Source organism: Camellia sinensis, chromosome 3, assembly GCF_055761805.1.
Source record: "Camellia sinensis isolate YWXY chromosome 3, ASM5576180v1, whole genome shotgun sequence".
Lineage (NCBI taxonomy): Eukaryota > Viridiplantae > Streptophyta > Magnoliopsida > Ericales > Theaceae > Camellia > Camellia sinensis.
The window spans coordinates 87297576-87321228 of NC_138963.1; positions in this window are offsets into that span (position 1 = coordinate 87297576).

Sequence of the window (23653 nt, forward strand, 5' to 3'; positions counted from 1 at the left end):
GAGGGCATCAATATTGTAATAATGTGTATGTCTTCCAACTCTACGTCTTTTTCCCTTTTATTTATCCGCTTTTGATGGTTAGATTATGGGCATCATGTTTTGTTTAGCATACCGCATGTTTGCATCCATTCATCTTGTCTTGGATGCACCGAGGTTCAGTTCATCATTCAAACTTGCATTGTCGTTTATTACCTCGTTGAATACGTGTTTAACCGCATGCTATGAAATTGTTGCAAATAACATGTTAGGTAGCCGAGCCTATTTTAGTTGCATTATTGCATGTCTTGCATTAGACATTTGGCATAGTTAGGAATCATGCATTTCTCTAACTAGTTTCTCTTTTGGCTTGGAGTACTAGGTGAGTTGTTAACGCTTTAGCATACTTGCATGAGTGTGAGTGATTGCCATGACTAGCATGCTTGCCATGAGGCTAAGTGCTTACTTGTTAAACTGCTTGAATGCCTGTGGATGAAGGCCCGTTGCTTGAATTGAAATAATTTAATGAATGTACATTTTAAGCCCACTTTGTCAAGTGTCAAATTCACAAACTGTAATCCCACTTTGTTAAGTGGCAAAATCAAACAATTTTGCAAAACAAACATGACTTGAAATGTTCCAATTCTTGCAAATTTAGTCTATATTTGCTTGTGCGCGCATCACATAGTAAATGCTAACCTAATAATTAGACAAGAGCATATAATGTTGATAAAAATTATATCATGATTAGTAGAGGCCGATCTTTGATCGGGCAAGTGAGGGTGCTCAATTCATGACCTTCCCCTCTCATACCTAAGTTCCTGATCCGAGGCAACTTTGGTGATGACAGATACGTGGCCTTTGGCATGAGTCATGGGTTTCCTAAATTTCCCAAAAATATTTAGGTGGCGACTCTATATCTTGCAAAGCAATCCATTTTTGACATTTTTGATTCAAAATCAATTTTCCAAAACGATTTGTCAGATTTTGACTCTTTGGTGTTTATCAATTTCACATTGCATTTGTGAGATTAGATTCAATACTGCGGGAGTCTGAACTGTAGGGCTTATCTTTCAAACTTCCAAAAGGGGGAGCGAAAAAGCCGAGCTACAGTTTTTGGCAACTCTGCTGGGGATTTAGAGAGCTTGACTCGAACTCATGATATAAAATTTTATCTACACTTATATGTTTCTTTGCATTGCATTTGCATTGGTGCAGTTAAGTGACTGTGTTTGCTATCTGTTATTCCTGGACGGTTTGCCAGAGGCTTGCTTGGAAAGCTTGCCAAAAGGGTGAACGGTCACGGGCTCTGCCATGATAGGAACACAACCCTTCGATCAGGATTACCGTTGTACCATTTGATCCGCCTTTCACTTTTCAGTGTTAGGTGCAAGAGGTATATTAGGTAGTCTTGCTGAGATACCCTTTTTTTGACCATTTGGCCTAGTTGTATATCGAAAGCTATAGAGACTGTTCCAAACTAGGACATGATGCTTACTCAAATGCAGGATTATGTGAAACTGCATTGTTTAAATAGTGAACCCTAGTTCTTGACAAAACTAAGACAAGGTAACCCTACCCCCTCATAGGGGTGTTTTGGCTCTCACTTAACCGGTATGTGCTTTTAGAGTGAAACTCTATAAGAACATGCGTATCAGTTACAAATTGGGTATCCGTTTTGGGGGCAGAATTCAGTATCGAGTACAGTCCTAACAGCTTTGATTACATCTGTGTGTTGTTCACATCTGAGTTGAGATGTTGTGCGGTTTATGATTTTTATTTTCCTTTTGCTTTATTTCTTTTTGCTAGGTAATTTATCACAATTGCTTCAGACAGTTCGGTTACCCTCCAAGCACTTTGGACCCATGTTATGAGGCTTTACAGATTCGGAGATCTTGTTAGGGGACAGCCTGTGTTTGCTTTGCTCCCACCGGTTACCAGACAGAGAAGAGTTAGGCATAATTCACCAGTCCAGTAGTACCCTTTACATCACCTGCATCTGATCAGGGACAGTCTTCTACATCTAGGCCAGCAAGAGATCACTCGTCTATTCAAATGACTCAGTACCCTGCAGCCAGTATGGAGGACTTGATTCGTCATCTCCAACAAATAGTGGAAACCATGTAGCAAGATGCTACCCACCAAACTGAAGTTACAGCCCATCAAGCTGAAGTGATAAACAGGCTACAACAATAGCTACCACAGCCGGCAGCGACTTTTGCTTCCCATGCATCTCCTACGAGTATCCCAGTACCCGGAATCACTGTCAATGTCCAAGAAAATTTGGGCAATCTAGTAGACCCCATCCCACCGCAAGCCTCCAAGGCACCAGTGTACCAAACTGAGGCACCATTTGAATTTGAAGTTGACCCGACTGTACTGAAGGTCAACAAGCTAGAAAAGCTTCTCAAACGAGCACAGGGTGTGAAATCAATCCCCGACATCGAAGATGGATATACTGACTCTGCGGTAACTTTGCCAGACCGGTTTAAAATTCCACACATAGACCGTTTCGATGGTTCTGGGAATCCCATGGTTCATCTGCGGTTGTTCTCCGATATCCTACGGCCAATGGGCCTCACCAGACTTCAAAAGTTGTTGCTTTTCTGTCGGACCCTGTCAGGTATAACAGTTATCTGGTATGCAAAGTCGGAAGACTCTGTGAAGCGAAGTTTGGAGGAAATGGCTAAGGCCTTCATCGCATAATACTCATACAACACACAGATCGAGGTCACAACCCATGATCTCTAGGTAACCCGTCAAGAGCCAAATGAGGGCTTCTCTGACTTTGTAACAAGGCGGAGGGCCAAGGCTTCGATGATGACTACCAGGCCATCCGAGAAGGATCAAATCAGGATGGTGGTCCGTAATCTACAAGAGAAATTATTGTAGAAGATGATTGTCTTACCATTATTCACATTCACTGAGCTCCATAAAATAGGGGTTCAGATTGAAGTTTTAATGAAACAGAAGTTGATAACCGATGAGAAGGAGCAGCCTAAGAGGCTTTTTGCATGTAGTTCCAATGCAACCACTAGTGGAAGCACAATTGCGCGGCCATCTAATGTGAATGTTGTCACCACCACAGCCAAAACCGCAAACCCTTTCGCCAGTACAACTCCACAAACCTCAAACAGCCAAGTTCGATCCCAAAGGGTCTCCACCTCGCTCTACATGCCTTTATCACAAGCCTTGAGGGTGCTGATCAAAAAGGGACACCTCAAGCCGTTAGAGCAATGCCCACTACCCGATCCTCTTCCACCTAAGCACAACCCAGCCAAATACTATGCTTTTCACCAGTAGCACGGTCATGACACCGACCAATGCTGCAGGCTGCGTCATGAGATTCAAGATCTCATCGACAACAAGGTGATAACACCACCCCAAAAGCCAAATGTAACCACCAACCCTCTTCTGGCCCACAACCAAGTTTCTTCACCTCGGAACTTAAACCTAATACATACACTAGACATCATATATGATCCTAGCATATATATTACCCCTTCCCACCTACCTAAACCGATCATGTTCATCCCTAAAAGCACGAACTTGTGCATGATGGACATATCCACACTTCAACCTAAACCTGTGGTCGTGACGAAGGTAGAAGAAGGAAGGTTGGCCTTAGAGGAGAGTACAAGTCCGCTGCCTGAGTGCTCTATAGATTTGACTGAAGAGGAATATGATCCATGTTGTTACATTGTGCCAGTTGATCAAGCCAAGCCTGAAGTGGTATTGCCGACAACAACAGAGGTCAATGTGGTTAGAGAGGATGGCTCAAGTCAAGGTCTAGATGATCTAGTGGAGCTGGGGGAAGGCTTAGACAATCTACAGTTCTATGACGAACAAGATTAGGGGGACGTGCAGATTGACTGGTTTGATCTGAATGGGTCGACGGACAACTCCTAGTGGCTTAGTGATGAACCTGACCAAGAGAAAGGAACTTAACCAAAACCTGAAGAAAATGAAGCAAGAATAGCTGCAGTGGCCAAAATGGCCGAGGAAAATGACAAATTGCCGGAGAGTACCGGCATCAAGAATTTAGCTCAAGAACTGGGCACCGTGAGTATCGTGGATACAGAACAGGAAGCTGCGTTGAAGCGGTTTGTGCAAAAAAGGGGATCAAGGCAAACAGGAAGCTAGAGAAGCCCAACACCCTACGGGGGATACTTGTGACGAGGGAATGATCAGAACGAAGCCAGAAAACTATTTGTCGTCTGTCGGAGATGCATGGTGGGAGGATGATGATCTGCTTTTGGCTCACACCGATGAAGATTGGGGTGAAGACCTGCCAGACAATACTTGGTATTCTGAGGAGATTAACCATATAACGAGAAGTGGATGGTATTTTAAGCCCCTGCACTTGGACCAAGCTAAGGCCTTCGGGAAAGATAAAAAGGGTGAGAAGCAAAAGGAAAAACAGTTAGACGAAGAGGTGGTGCTGAAACAACTAAAGAAAATTCAGGCCGATATTTCAATCTGGGGTCTGCTTATGGCTTCTCGAGTGCATCGACAGGCTGTGCTATCAGCAATGGATAGAGCCAAATTGTCCATTGACACAACTCCTGAACAGCTTGTAGGATTGGTCTTCCCAGGAGGCGCTGCGCCGACTTTAACTTTCTCAAACAAGGAACTGCCGCCGGAAGGTTTAGTACACAACAAACCTCTGTACATATCAGTTGAGTGCAGAGAAAAGTGGGTGCTAGTGGTATTGGTCGACACTGGGTCAGCAATCATGTCTGTCCAGCTCGCACAGCTTATGCCATCAGCCTGAAACCGGCAGATTTCGTGCCTACAGCCCAGGTGATTTGGGCGTATGACAATATGAGCAAAGAGGTAATGGGTACAGTACAGATCGGACTTCAAGTGGGCCCAGCTCAACAAGATGTTGAGTTCCATGTCCTGGATATGCCGGCCAGTTTCAATCTACTGCTAGGGAGGCCTTGGTTGCACTAGGTGAAAGCTGTCTCTTCTACTCTCCACCAAATGATGAAATACCCTCATGGGAAGGGAGTGGCTATCGTCTTTGGGAATTCGTCCATCCATCCTCCGCCAAAGGTAATTACACCTGTGCTGGAAATTGTTCATAGCGAGGAGGATGTATTTCTTTCAGGGTTCACTCTACCTGAGGCCCGAGTAGTGCAAACTATCTTGGCAGCTGATGAGGGCTTGTATGTCAGCACCCAATCAATCTATTTCATGAACAAGCTCCAACATGTGCCAAGAATGGGACTGAGAAGAAATGGCTAGAAAGGCGTCACAACACTAGCCAATGTGCCGCATAATCCGCATGCCTTTGGTCTTGGCTATACGCCCACCAAAGAGGATTAGGTTAGGAAAAGAAAAGAGATGACAGGTAGAGCCAAAGCTAAGCAGACCGGGAAACACTATGAACTTGTTCACAAGCCGTTCCGGGGAACACTGAACGGCCATTTTGCTCGGGAAGGGGAAGACTTCCCATTTTGCTGCTTTTCCGAGCCCTAGTTAAATTATGAGAAGCAGCGTGTTCCTGGCTTTGAAATTTTCTTTGACTTGCAACTATATGACAGTGATATAGAGGAAAAAGTTGAACCAACTACTGAAGCCGGACAAAGCGTGGAAAATGACTCAGGTAGCAGCGAACTTGAAGTAGAGGCAGCATTGGCATGTCTCATTTCGGATCCTCCGGTCGACTCAGAGAGCTTGGGAGATAACCTGACCATCTCCATAATCGGGGACCAAGCGGGTGTGAACCCTTCTAGCAGCATTTTGGATGCATCTAACGCACCATCTCTCGTTTGGTAGCTGGAGGAGGGCTACCTATCTAGTAGTTCTAAGTCAGATAGTGAACCAGAATCTAATCCCACAGAGTCTGTGGAGTCGGAATCAGATTCCAGTATTCTTGGGGTTAATAACCCGGATGCCAAGGTCTTATCCTGGTCCTCTTTTTCTTTTGCTTTTGAGTCGGTTGTAACTGAAGAGTTGGATGAGCTAGACCTTATGAATGAAAATACTGTTGCAGACTTTGAGTATTTCTCTGTGCCACTTGTTTATTGCATTGATCAGGATTTTCAAAATTTTAATGAAAACGATGAGGTAGGAATTCTTCTAGTTTTGAAAATTTTGATTAATTAAGAAGATGAGAGGTTTTCAAAACCCCTTGCTGATGAAATCATTGCTTTTAATGTGGGTACTGAGAAGGATCCACGTCTAGTCCAGATCGAGTCTACGTTGTCTTCGGAGGAGCACGAGCGCTTAGTCGTTTTATTAAAAGATTTCAAAGATGTTTTTGCGTGGTCCTACAAAGACATGCCTGGAATCGATCCTGAGATTGTACAACATCAGATCCTTCTTGACCCCGAGCCCCGACCCGTCAAACAGAAGTTGCAGAGAATACGTCCAGATTGGGCTTTGAAAATTAAGGAAGAGGTCACCAAGCAGATAAACGTAGGGTTCTTGCTAGTATCTGAGTATCCAACTTGGTTGGCCAACATTGTTCCAGTCCCGAAGAAGGATGGTAGAATCCGGGTGTGTGTGGACTTTAGGGATTTGAATAAAGCCAGTCCGAAGGATGACTTTCCCCTGCCACATATTAATGAATTAATGGATTTCACCGCAGGCCATGCTTTGCTTTCCTTCATGGATGGATTTTCCGGGTATAACTAGATTCTGATGGCACTCGAAGACAGAGAGAAAACCATATTCACTACCCCGTAGGGAACCCACTGCTATTGGGTGATGCCGTTTGGACTAAAGAATGACGGGGCTACCTATCAAAGGGCTGCAACCATTGTTCTGCATGATATGATCCATAAAGAGGTTGAGGTGTGCGTGGACGACATGATTGTCAAGTCCAAGGAAAGAGAGGGCCACTACACTGCCTTGAAAAAATTCTTTCAAAGGATCAGAGAATACAGACTGAGGTTGAATCCACAGAAGTGTACTTTCGGCATAATAGCAGGGAAAATGTTGTGCTTCTTTATCACACAGAGGGGCATCGAGGTAGATCCTTCCAAAATCAAGGCCATCCTAGAAATGCCACCACCAAAGATTGAAAAGGAGGTACGAGGCTTTCTAGGTAGAGTGTAATTCATAAGATGATTTATTTCAAAATTAACCTTTACTTGTGAACCACTTTTTGGTCTTTTGAAGAAATGAAAGAAATTCTGATGGGATGATCGGTGTCAATACACTTTTGAGCAGATCAAGCAGTACCTTCAGAATCCGCCTGTGTTGTCGCTGCCAGAGCTGGGGAAGCCTTTGATTTTGTATCTGTCAATAACAGACACAACGATGGGATACATGCTTGCTCAGGAATCTAACGATAAGGTGGAGAAAGCCATCTATTATTTGAGCTAGAAAATGCTAGAATATAAGACCTGTTACACCCCGCCGGAGAAAGCTTGCCTAGCCTTGGTATGGGCTACTAGGAAGTTGAGGCACTACTTATTAGCTCACTCCGTAATTCTGGTTTCGAGATTAGATCCCATCAAATATCTCTTTGAGAAACCAGCACTTACGAGTAGGCTAGCCCGTTGATTATTTCTTCTCTCCGAATTCAATCTCAAGTATGTCACTCGCAAGTCGGTCAAAGGAAGAGCAGTAGCGGAGCTCCTGGCAGATCACCCAGTAGAAAGGGATGAAGTAGTAGAATACCTGTTCCCAGATGAAGCCATTTTGCAAGTTAAGGAGGAGACTTGGACAATGTACTTTGACAGAGCATCTAATAAATATGGTTATGGGGTATGTGTATTGCTGATAGCACCCAACAACTCCCATATACCCCTAGCCTTTAAACTCTGGTTCAAGGTCTCCAACAACAAAGCAGAATATGAGGCGTGTATCACCGGTTTAGAAGCCGCCTTGGAACTAAGGGCAAAAAGGTTGGACGTTATCGAGGACTCGAACCTAGTTGTTTCTCAAGCCAATGGAGACTGGAAGGTCAAAGAAGAAAAAATAAAGAACCATCGTCAGACCCTGGATGTTCTGATTCCTAGGTTTGAAAAGCTGACTTTCACACATCTACTAAGAGAGAATAACAGGTTCGTTGATGCCTTATCAACTCTATCTTCCATGATAGACATCCCACTTGGAGTCTGGATGCATCCGATCATCATTGAGCAAAGATATACGCCGACCTACGAGACTATCGACGCAATAGATAAAGCGCAAGATCAAAACACTTGGTACTATGATATCTAGAACTTCTTGGAAAAGGAGGTTTATCCACCAGGGGCAAATGCCAAAGATAAGAGGGCAATATGGCGGATGGCCGTCCAATTTATCATCTATGGAGGTAAACTGTAAAAGAGAGGTCATCTGTGAATGCACAAGTTGTGTGTTAAAGCAGAGGAATCAAAGCGCCTAATGGAGGCCATCTATGGGGGAGAGTGCAGAGCACACATGAACGGAGTAATGTTAGCCCCGAAGATTCTCAAGCAAGGTTACTATTGGTCTACTATGGAGGAAGATTGTATTGGTTTTGTTCGGCGATGCCACAAATGCTAAATTCATGCCAATCGCATGAACATCTTGGCGTCGAAGCTATACAGCATGACTTCACTATGGCCTTTCTCAATCTGGGGAATTGACGTCATTAACGCAGTCACACCGAAAGGGTCGAATGAGCATGAATACATTCTAGTGTCAATTGATTACTTCACAAAATGGGTGGAAGCTCAATCCTATGCAGTGTTGAAAGCAGCGCATGTGGCTAAGTTCATCCGAAACAACATCATTTGCAATATGGGCTCCCAAACGAGATCATTTTAAATAATGGTTCCTATTTCAAAAGAAGTGATCGACTTGTTGGAGAAATACAATGTGGTTTTCCATAAGTCATCTACATATCGGCCGTAAACCAACGGAGCTACTGAGGCTGCCAACAAGAACATCAAGCATATTCTACAGAAAATGGTTGACACCTACAGGGACTGGCCAAACAAATTGCCATTTGCACTCTGGGGCTACAGAACTTCAATTCGGATCTCTACAGGGGCAACTCCTTATTCTATCATCTATGGGAGGGAAGCTGTTCTGCCAATTGAAATAGAAGTTCCATCACTGCAAGTCATGGCTAAGTGTCAAATAGCAGAGGCAGACTGAAAATAGAGCAGGTTCAAAGAATTGATGTTGTTTGATGAGAGAAGGCCGAAAGCATTGTACCATGTTCAGGGTTACCAACACAGGATTACTAGGGAGATTTGGTGTTAAAAGACAACCGAGCTCCCATTCATGACCCAGGGGGCAAGTTCAGACACAATTGGACTAGTCCTTACATCATCAAAACTATCTAGTCGGGTGGAGTTATTATTCTCATGGACCTGGATGGCCTAGAATTTTCCCAACCGATCAACACAGACAAGTTGAAGAAATATTATCCCTAAGAGGCTCGCTGGAACGAAAACCCGAAAACGCGACCTAGGCAAAAGTTAGAGCACAAAAATTGGAAATAAAGAAAACTGAGCTCGCAAGGTTGAAAACCCTAAAAGGCGGCCTTGGCAAAAGTTAGAGCGCAAAAGGAGAGTGTAAATACTCGAGTGAACCTGATCCGAACTACGTAAGGCCTGATTCCCATCTTTGGGATACGTAGGCAACTTCATCTTGAAGTTTGGCCGTAGACACCTCCTACTCAACGGTCATGTCCATGTGATTGATCAGGTCATCTTTGTCTGTTCTTTACCTGAGAGTTTGGTTGTGATCTCTACTTTGAGAGAAGAGCTGGTTACAGTGTTAAACAGTGTTGTTCAGTCAAGGGGCAATTTGTGATCTTTGGATTCGGGGTTGTACATCTCGAGGATAGATTTCGTGTGTGTCAAGTGGTGATCCTTTTTCAAAAATGGTTCTGAAAAGTTTTAATAAAAGTTGATTTTGCTCAAATTTTACCTTCACAACTTAGACCATTGTTGGACCAAAAGGAAAATTTTCAGTGCTCGCAACTTTAATTTCATTGATTTCAATATAAAGTTCTCCAACTCTCGATGCCAATCAAAGTTGGTTTTATTACATTCAAAAAACTTGAAAAGAAAAATCAAAGCAATAAACTAGGGGCATAGACGAGTTAGGTGCTCCTGCGTCCCTCGCTCGTGTTCATGGAAGCTTCTAATGCCAAAGTGGGCCTGGTTTGTGCCTCTTCCTCGAGCCAAGCTAGGCATTCGCCGAAAAAGATACAATTGAAACTAGGGGCAAGAGCTAGAAGTTCTCACGTCCTCCGAACAGTGAAATACCTAGCCAAATGTAAACCTCGAATGACGAATGAAGCCGGGTACTCTACCCCCTCCTCTGGACAGATCTGATTGTGCCCAAACTGACATCTGAATCGGAAAGGGAAGTAGAATACACAGTGAGTCAGGCAGATCAGTCAAATGTCAGGTTGTCGATTTATGCTATAGCTCATTGCGGTCAAGTTAAGCCAGGGGCAGCACTAGGCTATGTCAGCAGCAGACATGTTACACATCCATTCGCACCACTACCCCTCGTTTGGGAAATCCACTAGCTATTGGCAGAAGATGTACACTCGAGCAGAGTATGCAAGGCAAGAGTCCACTACCTTCAGCTTGTCCACGAGCCACACCTGGAAAGGAATGAAAGAATAGAGAGATGTACGTTGAGAGAAAAATGAGAAAATGGCCTTTAGAGAAAAACAGAGCATGAGTGCCGAGAGATGTGAGAAACACATATTAGAAAGGGGGTGAAACATTACCTAAAGAAGTAGTGGACTCCCTGCGAATCTGGTAGTCTCCCATCGATGAAAGGCGTCTAAGCCCATCAAAGTCTCGGCCAGTGCCAAGCCAATGTAACTCTTACCTTCTTTCACGCCTTGCGCTACTTCGATCAAGCGAATGCTAGATCCGCCAAAACTAAAGGCAAGAAGGAAATGAGCTAGCATATATAAGCAAAGGGCATGCTGCTGAAAACCTCGCCAAAGATGGTCGCCACGGTCATCGGCGTCGGAAAATGGACGAATCAAATTGGGAATATCCAGTTCTGCATTGTGGCTCAGAGACCAAGCCTCGTGCATGGTGAGCCCACACATCCGTCCCAAAGCTTGGGCGTGACCAAAACGAGACTGAGGCATGATTTCCTTATCCCACCGAGATTCCATTAACGCCTGAAATTCTTCAAATGTCAGGCACTTTTCTTGTCCCCCGAAGTTAAAGACATGTGTAATCGGGTTCCAACATCTAGCTGCGGCATGAAGGAACGGAAAACAAAGTGGAGATCGACTCAATAGAAAAAGTGCATTTATGATGAAACCACAGAAATTCATCTTTTTCGAGCCGTCCAAAGTCACAATCCAATCCACGAGGTTTTGGGAAAGAAATGGCTCTATTTGTGGCAAAAATAACAACTAGAATGAGTTCTGGAGAAAAAATAATGAAGTTAAAGCTTTTGTAGAAGATAAGGCAGTGAGTGGAAGCCTGCTGTCAACAATCTGGAGATTCTGCATATTTGGTGGCTGGCAGGCCACTATTGTGGCCGGCAAGGTTTATCCATGGCTAACAGATGGTCGACAAACCCTCTATGTGGCTGGTAGCCTTCTTTCTGTCCTTCCGTCCACCCGTGTGCTGAAAATGCTGAAGACATGTGTCTTGTTCTGCTCTTTATGTGTGTTAAGGTCTTGTTTTGAGTCCTTTTTTTAGCAAGTTTGTTGAATTGTATTTGAGTTATTTTGTTTATCGAGTTGTATATTGCATTTTGTATTTTGGTTGTTGGTCGGTTCATTACCCGATTAAGCATTTTGTTTCAATCAAAGCGTTCGTGGCCAATTCAATTCAATTCCATGTCCATTTCATACATATATGGTGCTCATGATGCAAAAATGACAACATATTTATAAAAAATGTACCGGTTTTATTCCAATCATGGCTTTTTACAAGAGAGGAGTACAAGTTTTAAAACAAAACAAAACTTCCTAAAGCTATACATGTGCTAGTGCTACCAAACAAAATAAACTAAGCAAAAACTGCAAGAAAATCAACGCCAGCCATCTCAGGCTCGAGAGGTTCTCTTCGTCCTCTTCCTGGGTGGAGACTTAGAGCTGTCTCCATTAGCACCGCTGTCTGACTCAGATGCCGAGCCGAAATCGGAATCATCACCACTCTCTGTTTCAGAGCCTGACTCAGCATCGCCTCCACTCTCAGATCTCGAGACGCCATCACCTCCACTCTCGAAGGACTCAGACTGCGGGCTCACTACCTTCCCAGAGCCACTGGTCTCAGTATCGTCGTCGTCACTCAACACTAGCTCCGAGGAGCTCCTCCGGCCTTGACCACAATGCTCCTTTCGGCTGCGTGCTGGGGCCCGTCTTTCCCTCATCTCTGCTGCTGGAGAAGGTGGTGATGGTGCAGGCATAGTCACCGTTGCTAGTGCTCTCGGTATGGCTGGAACCTGAAAAGATATAGTATTGATGTATCAGATATAATGTATAGTTACAGATACAGTATGATGAAAGTGATGGAATGCAATGAGCCAAATACAGTACAAATTTAGTACAGTGTGTCAATGTAGAATATCAGTGTGATGCGACAAAGGGGCAAAATGCATTCCGTGATGCGAGTATCAGTGCTTCAGCGAGAATGATGTGCACAACAGTGTGGAAAATACTGAAATATGGGCAAAAATAGGGGAAAATACCTGGATGTCGTTGAGACTGAGTAATGCCTCCTTCCTCGGTATCATGCTCTCGAACGAAGCTACTAGCTCGATCAGTCCCTCAGTGTACCCTGGGAGTGCCTGTAAATGTATTGGGAATGATCAGTATCCGGAAGGAACAAATATCAGAAAGAAAATGGAAAACTGGAGAAAATGTGGTGCATACTGGAGGTGCGTCGTGAGTTCGAACGTATTTGTGCCCGGCCTCCGCCGGCTCGATCGGAATCTGGCAAGACATCCCTGCGGGCCTCCAGCATGTCAGCGTTGTCGGAATCTCTGGCTAACCAGTAACCTGTCCAGAGGGATAGCCCCTCCAATCCTGGCCCTTGTTGCCCAAGTCCTACCCGCCATGGGGGCACCTGCTGCTCTGCCTACACGAACACCCATCAAAGGAGGCATGAGATGTGTCCAAATGAATGTTGAATAATCTCCCACCTCGAGGAAATAGTCAACATCCAAGCCCCCGGTGAACTAAATCATCTCCTGGAAGGAGAGCCTCTCTGTAGTCCTCATAGATGCGCGAGGCATCATGGGAACTACTGACTTAGGCAAATCCATGGTCTGGCGCACGAATCGCTCTCCTAGAAACCAGGCTCAGCAAATTGGGCCCTCCAGCAGAAGTCGAAAATGGGAGGCCCCCCAAGCTCCGGCGTACTGGTTTCTAACTCCAGCAGGCATCGCTGCCAATGGCTGCCAGGCGATCTGCAAACAGAGAATGCACAGATTGTTAGTTGTCATCAGATATCGAAGTATGAACTAAAGTCAAAGTAAAGCAAAAATAATTGTGAGTTTTGGGTTACCTTATCAGCAGGCACCATGTCGAAGTACCGGCGAAAGAATGCGAAGGTCTCATGGGTCCTCCGCAAGCATCTACCATCATACCGATGAGAATACGGTACGACGTGGGGCATCTCCACCTCCGGCTCCAGAGCAAGAGTCGGGAAATATACATATACCCAAAGCTGCAAGGAAAGGCAACAGTGAGTATACAGTGTTGAGAGGGAGATTTATGATATGAGATTGGGCCGTGACGTTAGCCGGACGAATTTGGGCCGAGGTATTGGGCTCCAAGATCAGGCCATGATATTGCTCGGTAATGGCAAAGCCCACGTGGAACCGAGTTATCTGATCTCAGCTCCGCGAAGGCCGGACAGGTGGAGGAACAGCCTAGATGAGGCTCCCTGGCTCACGCGTTGCAAGGTTGTAATGCACGCACCTTAACCCGGTAGTAAGGCCTGTGCTTGGAGCTTGGCCGAGAAGGTCTTTGGCTGACCGGCGCTACCAATCTCCAGCTCGGCTTCGCCGGAATACAGTTAAGCACGGCTAGAATTAAGCCCGGTAGTAGGAAACTACGACATCAACTGCACTTGGGCATGTTCAGTATGGCCGTTGATAGCCGAGATAATGTTGCCCGGCTGCCGTGCTCCCAGCAGAGTGGGCCGGCAGTTGGGTTAGGTGATGTATAGCAAGATTTGTGCTGACAGATGGGATAACAGAGCCACGTGTCGAGAGACCAATGGGAGTAGATTTGGGGCGCAGAAGGGTATATAAGCATGTCTGCGCCCCCCATACGTGGGACAGGAACACTTTGTAAGGAAATTCTTACACAAACACTCCTCTCTCTCTCTCTCTCTCTCTATCCTAAGGTGTGCGCTAACTTGATCGTCGGAGGGTTTTTCCGACCACACACCACCGGGTAGCTCACCGTTATTTGCTCGCAGGTAACCGGATAGAAGCGGAGCTTGGAAGAAAGGAGTGCAGGCTTGCCTGAATATTTGCTCCCCGCACAATTGGCGTCGTCTGTGGGAACCTTGACAGACAAAACCTTATCTTCTAGGCTCGTCTGATCGCCGTCCATGGCGAACAACGACGAGTTTCCGTTGTCTGCCATAGACGGAGCCACCCCGGAGTTCACCCGAAGGAGAGAAGGACCTCCCGCCATCCATCCAATGGCGGACTTGGAGACTCCCACCGGAGGACAGTTAGGAGACGCGCGGGATAAGCGTGGAAGAAGTTATGGTCATTCACGAAGTCCAAACGGTCATCAGCGGCGGAGAGAATCACATGCCTGACGTCTGGAACACAAGTTGAGGAACCAAGACGCTGTCATCCGGCGAATGGCGGCGGAGATGGAGGAGCTGAAGCGGCATGTTAGGGGGAAGGGTGTAGATGGAGTGGTAGACCACAGTGTGCGCACCCCATCCTGCCGTTCAGGCAGTCAGAGTCAGCGACACACTCCATCCATTTCCATTACTAGAAGTTACAAGGTTGGTGATTCAGGTGTGCGCGCAGAAAATTCCAGCGCGCAGGATAGCACCTACCAGCCCTCGCGTCCGGTGACGACGTCGAGGTACTCATATTCCGCTCACTCAGAGGATTTACGGGCAGTCTTGAAGGAACGAGCTCGCTGGCGGGAGGCTCAAAGGGTGCCGGCGTTTCAACGGCTATCCTATGGGGTTCACGCCAGCGAGGAGGTCGGAATGCCTCCACCCCGCCAAGCAGCGCCACTCTTTGTAGATACGGACTTGGCCAGGCTGAGCGCCACCCCTTTTTCCCTGGAAATAGAAACAACACCTCTCCCAGCAAGCTTCCACCAGCCTAAGTTCACACTCTACGATGGAAAAACCGATCCTTACATGCATGTAAGCCACTTTCGACAGGTTATGGCCGAACATAGGCGAAATGACGGACTTATGTGCCTAATCTTCCCGTCAAGTTTAGGCGAGCTGGGCTTGAAGTGGTTCGAGAGGTTGCCGGAAGAGAGCATACAAAGGTGGCATCAGTTGGCCGAAGCCTTTGTGACGCGCTTCAAAACCAACACAAAAACACCAAAGGAAGTCGATCACTTACTAAGTGTCAAGATGGAACCAAGCGACACACTGAAGGCATACAACTCCAGGTATTGGGAGACCTTCAACGAGATCTTGGATTGCCCGATCAACCTTGCAATCACGCAATACAAGCGTGGTCTCCTGGTCGGACATAGACTGCGGGACTCGGTTACCATGCACCAGCCGACATCCATGGGCCAACTCATGCAACGCATCAATGAGCATATTCGAGTTGAGGATGATGCGTCGGCGTCTACCACGAAGTCAGTTCCGGCAGTGACAGACAAGAAGGCTGGAAAAGTGCATACAGTCGGACAGGAGTCCGGCCGATCTACTGACCGCGTTGAGGAATCGGACCGTGGATCGAATCGGAAAAACCGGGGTAGAGGACGTCATTATGACCGGGATGACTACCCACGGGATGACGCAGCTGATGCAAACAGGAGATTGAAAGCAAGGACCGGCATCACCACGGTCTTTAAGATTCCAATTTATCGCATACTCAGCGAAATCCATGACGAGGAGTATGTTCGGTTTCCCGCTAAGTTGGGCGATGGACAGAAGGGCTTCAATCCGAAATACCGTTGTACATTTCACCGGGAGCGAGGCCACCGCACAGAGGACTGTTTACCTTTGAGGCAACACTTGGAAGAGCTAGTCATAGCCGGGCACCTGGATCTTTACATTGATGGGGGCGTTAAGGCAAATCAGGTTCCAGTTGGATCCGCGGGGACCGGATGACCGAGATGCACCTCCTCAAGGGGTTGTGAATGTCATCCACGGCATAGTGGAACCGGCGCGTGTTTGCGAGCTCCGTGGTATGATCAAGAAGGCAGAGCACATGAGGGAAGTTTTGTCAGTTCAGCCTGCGCTCAAGAGGGGGAAGACGGAAGCGAAAGATGTGATCAGTTTCTCCTCAAGGGACTTGGAGCGCATTCAGACACCGCACAATGACGCCTTAGTAGTTACACTCCGCGTCAAAGATTTTGAAGTCAAACGGATCTTGATCGATCAGGGAAGCTCGGTCGAGATCATGTACTACGACGCTTTCAAACAGCTCAAGCTCCGAGATACGGATTTGGCCCCGGCGACATCGCCATTGGTTGGTTTCAACTCACAACCGGAGTGGCCTTTGGGAAAGATTATCCTGCCGATCAAAGTGGGATCTGTGGTCAAACAGGTGGAGTTCTGGGTGTTACAAGTGCCATCTACTTACAATTTGATCCTTGGAAGGGGGTGGCTTCACGCTATGCAAGCCGTGGCATCGACTTTTCACCAAGTAATGAGATTCGCCTCGGCTATGGGGGCAATCAAGGAGATTTGGGGCGATCGGGTCATGTCAAAGTAGTGCTTCGTGGCAGTCAATGGAAGCCGAGCTGCCAAAGGATTTGTTCAAATGATTGAGGGACCGGAGGACCAGGGTGTCTTGGATGATGTGGGCACCAAGGCCGAGGACAAAGCTGTCGAGGAATTGGTAGAGGTGAGAATTGATACAGAGCAGCCGGACAAGTTCTTCTTGCTCGGATCAAGCCTTACATCCACAGAACGGACCGAGATGGTTGAGTTTTTGATGGCCAACATCGAAGTTTTTGCATGGTCGCCTTACGACATGCCCGGCCTCGATCCAAGTTTTATTTGCCATCATCTCAATGTCTTCCCCGGAGCCCAGCCAGTCATCCAGCGAACAAGGAGATCGGCGCTGCATCACGCCGAGGTAGTTGCGGAGGAAGTCAAGAATTTGCTGGAGGTACGAGCAATTCAAGAAGTGCACTATCCCCGGTGGATCTCAAATACAGTGGTGGTACCGAAGAAGAATGGGAAGTGGCGGGTTTGCGTTGATTACAAGATCGTCAACCGAGCTTGTCCGAAAGATAGCTTTCCTTTGCCTAGAACTGACCAACTTGTGTATTTGACAGCTGGACATAACAGGCTAAGTTTCTTGGATGTCTACCGCGGCTATCATCAGATTGCCATGCATGGCCCCGACCGAGAAATCACCTCATTTACTACACCAAGGGGACTCTTCTGCTACCGAGTCATGCCTTTTGGTTTGAAGAACGCCGGGGCAACTTTTCAGAGGATGGTGACCAAGATGTTTGCTCCTTTGCTGGGCCGGACAATGGAAGCTTACATTGATGATATGGTGGTTAAAAGCCGGCATCAGGCAGATCATTTGTCCGACTTGGCCGAGATGTTCGCCATTCTCAAAAAGCACAAGCTACGCCTGAATGCGTCTAAGTGTGCCTTCGGCGTTGGATTCGGGAAATTTTTGGGATTCCTAGTCACGAACCGAGGTATCGAAGCAGACCCTACACAAATCCAAGCCGTACAAGAGTTAAAACAGCCTAGCTCGGCGAAAGACGTGCAGCATCTGGCCGGAATGGCCGCTGCGCTTAATCGATTTATAAGCCGGTCATCAGATCGCTGCCGCCCTTTCTTTCAGTCCTTAAAATCAAAGTTCTCCTGGGATGAAGAGTGTGACCGAGCTCAAGAAGTATCTGTCTTCAGCGCCACTGTTGGTCACACCGGAGCCTGGAGAAGAACTCTATCTTTATTTGGCCGTATCGCAGCATGCAGTCAGTGCGGTGTTTGTCCGGGTTGAAGGAATCAAGCACCTCCCCATTTTTTATGTTAGCAAGACTTTGCTACCGGCAGAGTCGAGATACTTGCCGTTAGAGAAGCTTGCTTTGGCATTAATGATGGCTTCAAGAAAGTTGGCGCACTATTTCCATGCACATACCGTCATCATCTTGACCGAGTTCCCCCTCAAAGCTTTATTCGAGCGGGTAGACTTCTCCGGTCAGATTCTTAAGTGGGCGGTCGAGTTGAGACAGTTTGATGTGAAGTTCCAGCCGCGCATTGCCATCAAAGCCCAGACTTTGGCCGACTTCGTCGCCGAATTCTCACCTAGAACTCATCCGGTATGCCCGGTCGATATTACCGCGGCAGATGATGAGGTGCATGCAAGACCATCCGAGATACAACCAGTTGGTGGAGGTAGCGACGCGGAGTTTGCGCGTACCACTGAAGCACCCTCAGTTTGTACGGTTTTACCACTCGGTAATGCGATGACGGAGTTGAGTATCACCGACCAACTTGCTCTGTCCGGTCCCACATCACCAAGGGGGGAAGAAATGGAACCACACAGCTCAGAACCTGCGGCCGGCATAATACCGCAACCTGGTGATTCGCCTACGGAATTGAGCATTGCAGATCAACTTGCTGAGTCCGGTGCCGAATCATCAAGGGTGACTGAATTGGAACCAATCAACACAGAACTTGAAACCGAACAGCCGAGCAGTCATGACCCCATCGACCTTCAAGCCTCTCAGGACCCCTCAGAATGCTGGAAGCTCTTCGCGGGGGAAATGTGGAAACTTTTTGTTGATGGAGCCTCGAACCGTCACGGCGCCGGGCTAGGTATAGTTTTGATATCACCAGACGGGTTGACAATTGAACACTCTATCACCCTTGCCTTCCCAGCATCCAACAATGAGGCCGAGTACGAGGCGCTTTTGGCCGGTCTCAAGAGCGCGCTTCAAATGCAGGCATCAAAGTTAATGGTTTACAGTGATTCCCAGCTTGTGGTTAACCAAGTTTCTGGGGTCTACCAGGCAAAGGATGACAGAATGATAAAGTACCAAGCTTTGGTCAGAGACCACATCAAGCGATTCCAGGCGATCAGGGTCCAACAGATCGGCCGAGAAGAAAATGACCGGGCAGATGAGCTGGCCGGCCTGGCCTCTATGGTCGACCGCTCATTTCCCAACCCTCTTTTGATTGAATTTCTACCGAGACCCAGTATTGAAGAAATCGGGCAGACGGAAGTATTCTGCGCCGAGCTAGGTCCTTCCTGGATGAACCCCATCATCGTTTTTCTCCGAGAACGGACTCTTCCAACCGATAAGAAGGAAGCACACAAAGTGCGTGTAAAGTCAGAGCGGTTTTGGCTCTCTCCTTCAGGCGTTTTGTACAAAAAGTCTTTCATCGGTCCTTACCTGAAGTGTGTGCACCCGAGTAGCGTGGAAACCTTCCTGTATGAAATTCACGAAGGCATCTGTGGCAGTCACATTGGGGGCAGGTCCTTGGCCTACCGAGCTATTTCACAAGGCTATTGGTGGCCGTGCATGCAAGCCGACGCCGAGAAATATGTTCGCAAGTGTGAAAAGTGCCAGAAGTTTGCATATCAAATCCACCAACCCGCCAGAGAACTTGTTCCCCTCACCAGCCCTTGGCCTTTTGCAATGTAAGGGTTAGATATAGTGGGACCGCTCCTAACAGCACCAGGCAACCGCAAATTCTTCATCGTGGCAACGGACTACTTCACCAAGTGGGTTGAAGCTGAGCCTTTGGCAACAATTAAGGAGAAAGACGTGAAGCGGTTTGTCTGGCAGAATGTGGTAACACGGTTCGGCGTCCCCAAAATTTTGATCTTTGATAATGGCACCCAGTTTGACGGTCGCCTATTCAGAGGGTTTTGTGCAGATTTGAAGATTGAATTCTACAACTCCACACCGGCTTACCCACAGTCCAACGGTCAAGCCGAGGCGTCGAACAAGACCATTCTTGACGGGCTGAAGAAACGGCTGGAGAAGGCGAAGGGAAAGTGGGCTGAGGAACTCCCCAGCGTCCTCTAGGCATACCGTACAACCCCTCGGAGGTCGACCGGGGAAACTCCATTTGCTTTGGCTTATGGCATGGAGGCGGTCATTCCATTGGAAGTTGGCATGCCCACTCTCAGAAGTGAAAGTTTTGAGCCCAAGCTGAACGCCGAGGCCATTGCTCTGGAATTGGATCTGGTGGAAGAGCGCCGGGAAAAGGCTCTTATCCATGTGGCTACCTACCAGCAAGAACTCTCCAGGAAGTACAACAAGACGGTGCTCCCCAGACCGTTTAAGGTGGGTGATTGGGTCTTGAGAAACGTTATGGGCAATACCCTGGTGCCAGGAGAAGGCAAGCTAGGTGCAAATTGGGAAGGACCCTACAAGGTAACCGGTCTGGCGGGCAAGGGGGCATACCACTTGGAGGATTTGGACGATAGAGCAATCCCGCGGCCATGGAATGCGGCCAATCTCAAACTGTACTATTTCTAGCTTTTGTTTTCTTTTTGTGCAAAGGAATTTTTTGCCTTACACTTCAGAATGTAATTCTTTTTGTCAATATATAGAAGTGCCTTCTTTGCCTTAGCATCTTGATTGATTGCTTTGAATACTTGAGATTCCAACCGAGATGAGTTACTCCAGTTGAAGGAGTTGATGGTTTGTTCAACGCAGGGATTCCAACCGAGATGAGTTACTCTGGTTGAAGGAGTTGATGGTTTGTTCGACTCAGAGATTCCAACCGAGATGAGTTACTCCGGTTGAAGGAGTTGATGGTTTGTTTGACTCAGTGATTCCAACCGAGATGAGTTACTCCGGTTGAAGGAGTTGATGGTTTGTTCGACTTAGAGATTCCAACCGACATGAGTTACTCCGGTTGAAGGAGTTGATGGTTTGTTCGACTCAGGGATTCCAACCGAGATGCCCTACTCCGGTTGAGGGAGTTGATGTTTTGTTCAATTCTATCAGAATTAAAACCGAGATGGTGTATTCCGGTTATACAAGATGTTTTGTTTAGTTCAGGCATGCTCAACCATGATGGTGTATTCCGGTTATACAAGATGTTTTGTTCAGCTCAGGTATGCTCAACCATGATGATTTAGTCCAGTTGAAAGAATTAGTGATTTGTTCAACTTTGTTGTTCCCACCGAGATGTTTATTCCGGTTGAAGAAGCTCCTCAATTTTGCTAAATTAACCGAGATGTTAACTCCGGTCAAGCTAGTTGGTGATTTGTGCAACTTAGTGATTTAAACCGAGATGTTTTGCTGAAGATAGAGTTCGAGAAAACCGTGCAAATACTTGATGAAATTAAAGCTTTTCATTGATAGAAAGTTAATACAAAAGGAGGGGCAGAGAGCCCGGTTACATGTGCAAAGCAAAAAAAGCAATAGAAAAAAGAAAACTAAGCTAAGGGGGAGAGATTGGTGAATTCATCATCCGGAGTTGTCTCCAAGTTCACTGCTGGAGATCGGTCTTCAACACCGGGCTCAGTTCGGCCGGGTTGCACCTGTTCTGGTTGCTCCTCTCCGTCAGTATCTTCCCCGGCCTCTTCCTCGGCCTCAGCCTGCAATGCACTGAAGACGTCATTAGCATATGGCACGAGGTAGGCTGGTAGGGAAGCAGGCGGCGGGGTGGCAAAGACGTCAGTATCAGGACCCTGACCGAGATGCTCGCAGGTAGACTTCCAACCCGCTTTGAAGTAGATGTCTTGGGTAGCGAAGACCTACTTCTTGTAGCTTTCCTCGGCTTCTAGGAAGCCGGCATTGTTTGCATCTCGGCAGTCCTTCTTCCTTGACTTTTTCAGAGTGTCCAGCTCGGCCTGGAGCTCATCGCGCTTCTTCTCGGCCTCGTCAAGCTGACCGTGCAACCTGTTGTTGTCAGCATTGGCGATTTGGAGAGATGCTTTTACCCGGCCAAGCTCGGCTTGGAGGCTCTGGACTTGGCTGGCTATGTCATTTGCCTTTTGCCGAAGTCTGTGGATGCGTTCCATTACCAGGTGCTTCTTTTGGATAGCCTGCAAGAAACGAATTTGATTAGTGAAGGAACCGGGCAAACACTTGTAAAATTTCAGTGGAAGTTGGATCCTTACCCTGGTCATGGATTTCACTGCTGATTTCACCAACCGGGTGTCAGGGACGTGATCGCTGCCAACCACGTCACTTGGCAGCAAGAGAGCTTTCGAGAGGTCAAAGGCCAACAAGTGCTCCTTATCTTGGCCCCGGTGCTTGAGCTGCGGCCGCCATGGTGGAATGGGATCAGTAGTGTTGGTGGGCTGCTCGGTTGTTAGCTCGGCAACCAGCTCAGCAGTTGAATCTGCGCGAGGTCTTTTGCCTGCCCGGCGGGGTTGGCTGGATTGCCCGGCAGCTGGAGATGCCAGGGCAACCACAGGGCTGCTGGATTGACCAGCAGCATGAGACGGAGGGAGAAATGCTTGGTATTTCGGCGGATGTGGCTGTGAGTAGATTCTTGATGCGGCTTCTTATAGCCATCTCTTGTTCCTCGGTCAGCCGGATTAGCGGAACGTCTAGCAGATTTGGGTCTGGAGGAGGAGTTGGAGCGCGGAGAAAGTCTGTAACTTTACTCCAGCGTGGAGCTGAGTATCTGTAGGTTGGAGTGTAACCGAGCAGCTCGTTGCAATCTCGATGGCGATGGCGGAGCACGGTCCGAATTGCCTCTACATTAGGAAATTGGTAGTTGGCCTGCAAGGCTTGGATTGCTGCAAAAGAAACAAGAAAACTGGTTAATTACAGAATAAAGAAGGTAGGCTGACCGAGCAAGTTTGAGTGGCTTACATGAGGAACCAAAGTTCTGGCTTATAAACCAACCCGGTACGTCGGCTGTTTCGTAATTGCCCGACACCCAGAAAAAATCGTCGTCGTGCAAGTCTTTATCCGGGGTGCCGGTTACAATTTTCAAATAATAGGCTAGGTTGTCACCGATGTAACCCATCGTGTACTGCCTTAATATCTCGGCTAAACCTAAGTTGGTGCCTAGCCGGTTGTTCAGTTCATGGACGCCGTTGATAACTCGGTAAGTGTTGGTGGACACTTGTATGGGTGCCAGCTCGGTGCGGCGGAGGAACTCGGTGATAAGTGGGTTGAGTGGGAAGCAGAGGCCTCCTTCGATGATAGATAGCACGGTGAAGGGGCATTGTTCTGATCTGCCCTAAGGCGTTGTTTGCTCTTCTGCAAGCTCAAGGTGGACGTCGGCCGGGATGCCGTACTCCTCCCTGAACACGGCTAAGGCAGCCGGAGTATCTACGAGGAAGCGGAATTTCCCCATTTACGACCGGCTAAATTAGCTCGGCTGTGGTTTGGCACTGGCAGGTGATTTGTGGCTGCTCGGTCTTTGGGAGCCTCAGGAATGGTCAGTGGTCCCCTTGGACTCTGCAGGAAAAGGAGGGCAAGTGTAAGAGGGAGTGCGGTCGCGCAAAGCGAGCTTGACTTTAGCTCGGTCGTCTAGAGTGCCAAACCACCTCGGTCATAGGGGCTAACCAAGGAGCTCGTCCGCCCAAGCAGACCAGATTTTAGCCCGGTTGAGCGGCCAAGACCTTTGTTATCCCGGTTCTTGCTATGGTTAAGCCTAACAGGTTATTTGCTCGGTCGGGATGGTTT